The sequence below is a fragment of the Triticum aestivum genome, chromosome 4A (genome assembly GCF_018294505.1).
Source record: "Triticum aestivum cultivar Chinese Spring chromosome 4A, IWGSC CS RefSeq v2.1, whole genome shotgun sequence".
Lineage (NCBI taxonomy): Eukaryota > Viridiplantae > Streptophyta > Magnoliopsida > Poales > Poaceae > Triticum > Triticum aestivum.
Window position 1 is genome coordinate 221,727,914 of NC_057803.1, and position 9,897 is coordinate 221,737,810.

At 50.4% G+C, this 9,897-nt stretch overlaps 1 pseudogene; it reads left to right on the top strand.

Moving 5' to 3' along the window:
* The first annotated feature begins 1,519 nt into the window (after window positions 1–1,519).
* LOC123081947 (probable nucleolar protein 5-2) lies at window positions 1,520–5,677 on the top strand (annotated as a pseudogene).
* Window positions 5,678–9,897: the final 4,220 nt, after the last annotated feature.

Genomic DNA, 9,897 nt, shown 5'->3' on the forward strand with positions numbered 1-9,897 from the left:
CCAGAGCGCCAGCGACTGCATTCATGCCTGGCCAGAGCAGACACAATTGCTCATTGGCGCGGACATTGAAGCGGCGCGTCGGCTGAGAGAGCGCCGCCCATGCCGCTTCCCAATGCAGGCGACTGTCACAAGTTCAAACGACACGATGACTGCCCGTCCGTCCATTTGCCGCCCACATTGATAGCACACGGTTGCCGAGGCATCTCCTCCGACGCCACCCGTTCGTCCCTCTGCTGCCCACCGTTGCTGTAAAAGTCAATGCCCCGACCATAGCTGTAGTCATCCACCTCCAATCCCTCTCCGCACTATTCCCACCATGGATCCCTCCCCCACCAAAACTCTCTGGGACGGGCTGACGTCGGACTAGAAGAAGGAGATGGCCGCCATTGCTTCTTGCTGGCAGGCCGGCAGCCAACCGGAGGACGACGACATCCCAATCGAGGACGCTGCCGATGACGAACCAACGCCACCCTCCTCCTCCACACCACCATCCTCCTCCTCCGTGCAACCCTCACCGGTGCATTACACCATGACCATCGGCGGGGCCCGTGTCCATTACATGGGCATAGTGCGGGAGGAGTAGTTCCGGGAGGCGTAGGCCGACGCGCCTACAAACACCACCGCCTCCAGGAGCATCTGAAGGCGGAGGAGCAGCTCGCCGCCGGTAGAGCGGCCGCGCCGGATGCTGACATGGTGGAACAGGAGGCGCTGCTCCAGTCCTACCGCTCCGCCCGCGAGATCCGCCTCGCTGGCTGGCGATACCGGCTGTGGGTGGCAAAGGTGGCGGTCACCGGAAAGAAGTGCGACGATGAGGCGCCCGAGGCGGTGTTCGACAAGACCAACGAGGAGGAGCACATCGCCTAGTCCGCACCCCGTCGTGACGACCACGAAGCCGACACGTCTGTAGGCGTCGCCGGCAGCGAGGAATAGTAGTGCATGGTAGGTCGCCACTACTCTGGTCCGAGGAAGGCCACCGCTCCTTCCCTCCTGTCGATGCCAAGCTTGGTGGGCTCAACGTCGTCGGGCGATTAGTCACTTGGCGGCGATGTGGAGGTGGACAACTTCACTTCCCGGGCCTCAGGAGGCGGAGCTGGAGAGCGCCGAGGCGGAACTGGAGACAGTGAAGCTTCAGTTCTTTTGGTTCATGACCAGACACGGGGAATAGGCGCCGTCGACCATTTAGACCTAGGCGGGCGAGCTCTGCTTAGTTGATTAAATATAATGAATTCCGTCGTGTTTAGATGAAATCCGTCATGTTTAGATGTAATTCGGTCGTGTTTATATGAAATTCAGTCGTGTTAGATCGAATTTCATTTGGTTAATTTGAGTTGTTGTTAAAATGTATGTGGCTATGCATGAAGATGAACCAGTGTGACGAGGAGTTGACGGTAAGACTAAGTTGACCTAAAACCCCAAGGCTAGAGATCCAACGGCAGCCAACCCCCACCCGGCCAAATCAACGGTGAGACGGGCCATCAGGCATCTGTCTAACATCCTGTATAAATCTCTCAAGACCTAAGCTCTAAAACCCTCACGGCGGCGCCTCTCTTTTCCCCATTCCACTTGCCGCAGCCAAGCTCCCTCCCGGGCTCTCGCGGTCTCCATCGCCCAATCAGCTCAGGGTTCGTGGCATTCCTGGCCTTCGAGTAGCTCGAATTCGTTGTCCAGGCATATACACGAGGTATTTGGTTTGATTTGGTCTGGCTGTGCTTGCGATCCAGGTGAGTTGAGTTGCGGCTTGGTTGGAGATGTTGGTGCTGTTCGAGACGCCCGCTGGGTTCGCCCTTTTCAAGGTTCTGAACGAGGGCAAGCTCGACAAGGTCGAGGTGAGTGCTCGCCGCCGCCTCAGCTCTTGCTTTGGTTTGGATTACTGGTGTTTAATTTGATCGCTGAGTGTTTCCTGGACTGACAGAGCTTTGCGTTCATCTTTGTTCGTAGGATCTATGGAAGGAGTTCACGACGTCGGACAGGGCGAGAAAGGTGTGTGCTTTATCCACTTCTTTTTTCCGATGGCAAAAGAACTTCTCTTTCCGAAACTGTTAGATCTTATCTATCACGTTGTAATGGAGCAAAAAACCGTGATGTGAAAATAAGCAACAACCCGTGATGTGCTCCCAAGCTATGTGTCCCTTCTCCAAATGTCAGAAAGGCTGTCTTAGCATTGAAGTTGGTTTGGGCTAGTTTTCATGTTGCATGACTTCTTTGACCCGCAAGGAACCCTCCACAACTGAACTCACTTCAGCAGGCTGATAGATGGATGATATCTTGCCTTGGTGGGGACTGTGCCTGTAGAATACTGGATTTTCCACCAACTTAAAATAGTGATAAGCAGCATTCATGATTGCACTTAGTGTGTGTCACCCTATTTGCTAAGAAAATGGGTTTCTGAATTGGTTCAGTTAGATCTTCTACTTCCTATATGTTTTCCGACTTCGCCTATTTCTTCCCGGTGATATCCATTGTAATTTATGTTAGTGATTTATAGTGGTACATAAAGTTCTTGACAAGCTGTTGAGATAATTCAGTCAGTCCTATTTCTTATAATCTGTACTTATTTTTTTACTGGCTCAATCTAACTCACGCAATATTACATCATTATAGGTGGTTGAGCTGAAAGCTTTCAACAAGTTTGAGAACACATCTGATGCCCTTTCTGCTGCAACCCTGATTATTGATAGCAAGCCTACCAAGGGTTTGCGCAAGTTCTTGCAGAAGCATTGCGACGGTGAAACTTTAGCTATTGCTGATTCTAAACTTGGAAATGCTATAAAAGAGAAGCTGGTCAGTTAGTTCCCATAGTTGCTTTGTTTTTGTAGAATTACCAATTCCACTTACAAGTTTGATGTGCTTTCACAGAAAATTGACTGCGTTCACAACAGTGCTGTGATGGAGCTGATGACAGGGCTGAGAAATCAGCTTAGTGAGCTTATATCTGGGTTGGGCACACAGGACCTTGGTCCAATGAGCCTGGGATTGTCCCACAGCTTGTCTAGATATAAGCTAAAGTTCAGTCCTGAAAAGGTGAGTCAGTACTGGTGGCGCTTTTCTCTCTTGTCTGTCATGTTAACGTGTGCTTCATTTCTGACTCCTGCGTCTAATGGCTTGTTATTATTATCTTCCATCATTTTCCTTGTTGTATTTCTGCATCGTTATTGTTGGCATTTTGTGTTGTTATTTGTTGAACTTTTGCAATATTTTGATGTATGACTATTATATCCTATGGTATACCATTACTATCTTCAAGCATATCATGTTATATTTGTCTACTGTCATTCTCTTGTAGGCCTTTTTGCGCTAATATTGGTTTAATTACATTTGTAATATTCATTGAAGCTAACATCGTGTTGGCCGTGTCTGGTCATGAAATAGTAATACATCTATTTGTAGAGAACCCCCTTATACATTCGGCTGTGGCTGGTCATGACAAATGTGGTAACACTACTATTTTTTCCTCCACAGGTTGATACCATGATCATTCAGGCCATTGGCTTATTGGATGATCTTGACAAGGAGCTTAACACATATGCAATGAGGGTTCGCGAATGGTATGGTTGGCACTTCCCAGAGCTCACTAAGATAGTGACAGATAATATACAGTATGCAAAAGTTGTGAAGTTGATGGGCAATAGGACTCATGCGGTCAACCTTGATTTCTCGGAGGTAACTCATCGACATGTCTAAATATGAGTCCAATTCCTATGCTAGAAACTTTTTAGTTGGAAGTTCTGTTTTATTTCAGATACTGACAGATGACGAGGTAGAAGCACAGTTAAAGGAGGCTGCAGTAATATCCATGGGAACAGAAGTTAATGATCTTGATTTATCAAACATTAGGGAACTTTGTGATCAAGTCTTGGCTCTTTCTGAGTATAGAGCTCAGCTGTATGATTATCTGAAAAGTAGGATGAACACAATTGCACCAAATTTGACTTCACTTGTGGGCGAACTTGTTGGTGCTAGACTTATTTCACATGGTGGCAGCCTTGTAAATTTGGCCAAGCAGCCTGGTAGCACCATTCAGATACTTGGTGCAGAGAAGGTGAGTTTACTTTCTGTAATCATGGACATATTTCATGTGTTTTCTACGTTTGAATATGGTTTTGAATTGTGTTTTTAGACGGGTGAATTTTCATTTAAAGAACATGGATGAGACACAATATGGCTGGGCAACTAGATTTTCATATTTGCCTTTGCTATTTGTATCTTCCACAATATGAGAGAAAAGCAAGATGAATGCACACATGTTCTTTGTTCTATCTAACTCCTTATAATGTTGTGGTGACATTAAGTAATGTCATGGCTGCAAATGATCTATGTTGTCTATAACATCTATTTGAATTTGCCTTTCCAACAAAAGAGACTGAACTCTACATTTCTCTCCAGGCTTTATTCAGAGCTCTGAAGACAAAACATGCTACACCTAAGTATGGCCTCATCTACCATGCATCCTTAATTGGTCAGGCAGCTCCAAGCACAAGGGAAAGATTTCTCGTTCTCTAGCTTCAAAAGCCGCTCTTGCCATCCGATATGATGCCCTTGGTGATGGTGAAGATAACTCCCTTGGTCTTGAGAGTCGACTGAAGGTGTTGACATTGTTGAAACTCCGTCTGTATTTAGTGCAATATATTTTATGAGGATTTGCCTGACATGAAGAATGTTTGAACAGCTTGAAACACGGCTTCGGGTTCTCGAGGGTAAAGAACTAGGGAGATCTGTTGGTTCCACGAAGGGAAAGCCCAAGATAGAAGTATACGAAAAAGACAGGAAGAACGGTGTTGGGTTAATTACTCCTGCTAAGGTAAGCATTATCAAGATTGTCCTGCGAAATCTGAGGATGCTTCCCAGTAAAGGGTAACAAGGGCCAATAACGTAAACGTTTCTGCTTGGCAAGTACTTGAAGTAGAATAGAACTGTGGAGCTGTGTTAGGGTAGATGTTTTGGTCAAGGTAACATAGAAAATGCACACTTTCTTTTGAAGATAGTTCGATCATCTTTCTTTCCCTTGTTAAAGCCATGAAAAATGTTTGTTGTTCATAAATTCATCTTGGCTCGAGGTTTTAAATTTGCATTTGTCAGACGTACAATCCTTCGGCTGATCTGGTTCTTGCACAATCCACCGAAGAAACTCCAAAGAAGCTTGATGTGGCTTCAAAGAAGAGGAAACATGATGATGCGGAGACTGCACCATCAACTGAGCCTGCTGGGGAAGCAATTCAAGAGGATGGTGGCCAGGAGGGCCGGAAGAAAAAGAAAAAAAAAGTCCAAGGATGTTGAGGAGTCTCCTACAGTTGATGCGAAGAGTGACAAGAAAAAGAAAAAGAAATCCAAGGAGACAGAGGAGCCTGGCGTGGCCACTGCTGAAGGTGAGAAGAAGAAAAAGGAAAGTGAAGCACAAGATGAGGTTGTTGCCATGGAAACCGAGTCTGGTAAAAAGGATAAGAGGAAAAAGAAAAAGCAGGCTGATGGATGCGCTGTTCCCCAGAGGAGAAGGGAAGCAAAGCCGAGTCATTTTGCGTAGGCTTAGGTTCAGGACTTTGTGTTCTGTAAAATGGGATTTTACCGACTATTCGATGGTTGTTAGCTATAGTATAGGAACCTTGCAGGATTCATGCAGCTGTGTTGAACAATTACTATTTGGAAGACTGGAAATTTAAATTTTGCTCTATCTACATATACAAAGAAATTGTGTGTCCATTCTACGTGAAAGTATATTTCTCTTGTCATCAGGGGTCGGGGCGCTGCCCTCCGCAACGGCTCGCTCGAGCGTTGGCGGCCGATTCTGGGCGCTGGCCGGGTCGGATGAGGATGATGCGGACGGAGACGGGGAGGATCCGGCGGCCTCACCCCCGTCGGATCTGATTTGTGAGTTTTTCAACTCTGGTTATGACGAAGACGAAGTAGCCACGACGGTTGACAAGGTCTTGCCGGTGGCCGATCCGGCGAGGGTTGGGCTTCACGCGGGCGAGAGGAAGGAGATGGTCCGACGCGTTGTTCACCGGAGAACGGCGGCGACGGCGATCAGGCCATGGAAGGGCCCCTTACCTAAGGTACGTCTTCCGAACCTTACGCTTTTCGATTTAATTCGTCCGGACTCATGGACTGAGGTTAAGAAGAAGAGGCAGGCACGCCGGAAGGTGGCCGGCCCACCGCCGGCGGCGGCTGCGGCAACCGTGTCGTCGATCCCTCGGATCGGGATTAGGGCGGCTCGTGACTGCCGTTTGAATTTGATTCTGGGCCGAGATGGGCCAAATCTGTCGATCTCTAGGCTGCATCTGGCTAGCCCCAGGCTATACCGAAACCCACCAGGATTGCGTCTATGGTTACATGCAGAGACGAGATCATTTCTTGCCCTACGTACGAAGTTGCGCCGCGAGCTAGGGTTCACCGAAATGGGACGCCGGGGTTCCCTTCTTCCGGTCCTGGTCGTGCGCGAAGGATCTTACCCCTTGGTGCCATGGCGGGCCGAGGGGCGGGAGTGCCTCCTGCAAAGAATCCTTCGGCGATGGACGCGAGGGGCCAAGCCGGGGCTGAGCCGCCCCCACCCGCAGGCGCTGGCCGTGGCGCAGCCGACGCTGGGCATGGTGTTGCCGGTGCTGGGCGTGGTGTCGCCGCTCCTGTTGCAGCTACGGGGCGGGGGGCGGCATCGTTGGGGCGCGGCCTCCGGCGCCCGCTACGGGTCGGGGTGGGATGCCTCCTGGCCCCCAGCCAGTGACGGCTAGGCCGCCAGAGGTGGGCATGCTGGACACCGGCCGGCAGGGCCGACCTCCTCGGTGACTACTGCTGCAGGTCCGGGCGGTGCCAACGGCCCGAGGCCAGCTGTGGTCAACCAGATCACTTCTGCCGGCGTTCAGCCACGTGCCGTGCCGCCGCCTCACTATGTCGCGAGGCCGGCGCAATCGCGCTCGGGCCCAACGCAGACGAGGCAGAACTCGACCGCTGGAGAGTCTTATGATCCACCCCGGAGACAGTGGGGGGACGATGGTTATGATGCATATGGGGATGGACAACACTGGTCGTGGTTTTGCCTGGCAGAGTGATGGTTCTGCTGAGAGGCCTTTTCTCGGCCCTTCGGGTGGTTTTGTCGAGGGAGCTTCAGGCCCAGACTACAGGCAGAGAGGTGGCTTCCATGGTCACCGTGGTGGTCGTGGTCGGTACCGCAGACAGCCTCCGCCATCGGCTGTTGTTGACCATGCGGCATCTGTCGTGACAGCCGATCTCGTTTAGACTACTGACATGCCTAGCAATGCGATGGACGTCGTGACGGCACTCGCCAACGCGGAGTTCCTGGGACTGGGGCTACAGCTGAGGCAGGCGACATGTCTGATTCATAGAGAGCGTCCAAGTGGGCGCGTAAGAAGGAGAAGATGTTATGCTATTTGATGTGGTGAGAAGGGTCACTTCATTGCTGAGTGCGTGGCGGAGCTGTGCGATTCGTGTGGTAAGCCGGCACATGTCATGGGGGATTGCCCGTTTTTGCGTGATCAGGTTCCGGCTCTTACAATGTATGGAGTATATTGTGCCGAGTTGACGTTCTTTGAGTCCCTAGCCGCGAGAGAGATTCTGGTGGTGACGAAGAGTTTGACCACTGGGATTGTGAAAGCTACCCAAGGAGAGGTTTTTGAGGCTCAGATTGTGTAGAGGCTTCAGGAACTGGCTCCAGGTGACTTCCAGTGGGAGCTTTTCAGTATTGAGGCCAATGTGTTCAAGGTTGACTTCCCAACGGTGGATGATTTGCAGAGATTGCTGAGCTTTGGGTTGTGCAGAGTTCCTGGCACTAAATGCATTCTGGAATGTCACGAGTGGAAGAAGGTGGAGCCTTAGGGAAAGCCTCTTACTCAGGTCTGGTTGCGGTTTTCCGGGGCTCCTTCTGAGCCAATGCAGGATGTTCGAGTTGTGGCTAGTCTGGGCATTATGGTTGGAAAAACTGAGAAAGTGGATATGCCTTTACCCGCGCTCATGGGGTGGCCCGACTTCTAGTGAGCGTTCTGGACATTGAGTTCGTCCCTGATGTGGTCAACTAGACTTACAGGGGAGAGGTTTTTCCTCTCGAGATTGAGTTTGAGGATGCCGATCTGTTTGCTGAGGCAATTAATGGGACTGATGTGGATATGCATGAGGGTGATGACAGCGCGGGTGCTAAAGAGGCACCGACTGATGAGGCTGGGCGAGAGGTGTCCCACGGTTCGGGCCATGTTGCTCAGCTGCCCGGGGACGGGCCCAGGGTAGAGACGACACCATCATCCTTGGTGCCTATGAGTTCTCTGCGGTTTGGGTCATTTGATCCAGCTTCTGCCCCTCCCAGACTCTGGAGCGACCGGGTGGAATCTGATGATGTGTATGAGTGCACGCTTCCTGTGTTGGAGTTTGATGCTGCTGATAGTCTCTTGGTTGGAGGCTTGGTGAGGACGCCCTCGGCGATGACCTTGGATGGGGGAGGGAAGGTGGAGCCTGAGATGTCTCCTCTTTCCCCCGCTCTCCCAGCGGTCGCGTTCCGGGAGATAACGTTTGCTTCAGAGGTTGTGTCTGGGGGAGGGAGTCCAGGATAGGTGACCTCGACCTCTTCTCCTCCTCTCTTGGCGCCGGCGACGCTGACAACGGCTGGCTGTGGGGGAGGCGATCTGGGGCAGGTGGCCTCAGTTCCCTCTTCTCCGGCGGCGACTAGAGCGGCCACTTCTCCAGTGGCGCAGGGTGGGGGTCTGGGGCAGGTGGCCTCGATCCTCCCTTCTCCCTCGGCGGTCAGGAAGGCCGCGCCCTCTGGCCAGAGGGTTGGGGCGGGGGGAGTGCTCGGGCAGGCGGCCCCCACGCCTCCTTCTCCTGGCTTTCCGGCGGCCCAGGGCTTCGGTTTGAGACACTCGTCTGTGGGGCTTGAGAGCCCACCGCCGCTTCCTCAGGTAACTTTGGCTGACCCTGCGTGGGATTCAGCGCGAGGTATTACTCGGGAGGAGGTCATTGCCTTTGGTGGGATCCCAGACCCGGTCTCTGTGGGGCAACGGATGAGTTCTTGTCTCTAGGAGCACCCGGAGGTTGATGACATGCAGCAGAGGTGCGCTATGAGGGCGGCCAAGCTTCGTGACATTGAGGTCACCACTGGTATGTCTGTCAACGTGTCTAATTCAATCTTGCATTTTTCTAATGAGGAGATTATAAATAATGCTAACCAATTAGGAGTTCCGCTAGGGAGTAATGATAGTGAAATTTCCAACTCGGTTAATGATCTTCTAGATTTGGAAGCGGAACGCACTTTAGAAACAATTCGAAAGTGTGATGCCCGGATAATCAAGCTACTGTAAACCTCTGCTAATGGTGCCATGTCATCTCGGTTACTGTTGATAAACTCAGGTTAGTTCAAAAACGATTCAAATTAAAATTTAAAATATAGGCAAACAGTAAAATTTTCAAATATTAAAACTAAAATGTTCAATAAATAGTAGATAAATCATAGGCTATGATAAAGTTGTAAACAACATTATTGAAATTTGATAAATGACTTAAATAACCTCAAACAGTGGCTGAAAACATTATTTATTAACCTTTTTATTAATACAAAATAAATATGAAATGATATTTACCTCAAACTAGTTTTTGGTGGTAGGATATATTGTGCTATGATTTGATTGTGGTCGAGCTCTCATATATTACCAAACTCATTTGGTGCCCAAACAATTAGCGAAAACAGAAAAGAAAATAAAGAAAAGGGAAAAGAATAAAACGGAGAAACGAAACTTACAAAAAAGGAAACCCCCTGTCTCCCCTGGGACTTGGCCCACTCCCACACAACCGGCCCACTACCCCCCTTCCTCGGTCGACCTCCTGTTCCCCCGACTAGGGTCGCTACAGGGGGCGCCCCGCCGGACCAGCTCGACGGCGCCGGCGAGTGGATAAGGACGCCGACGCCGC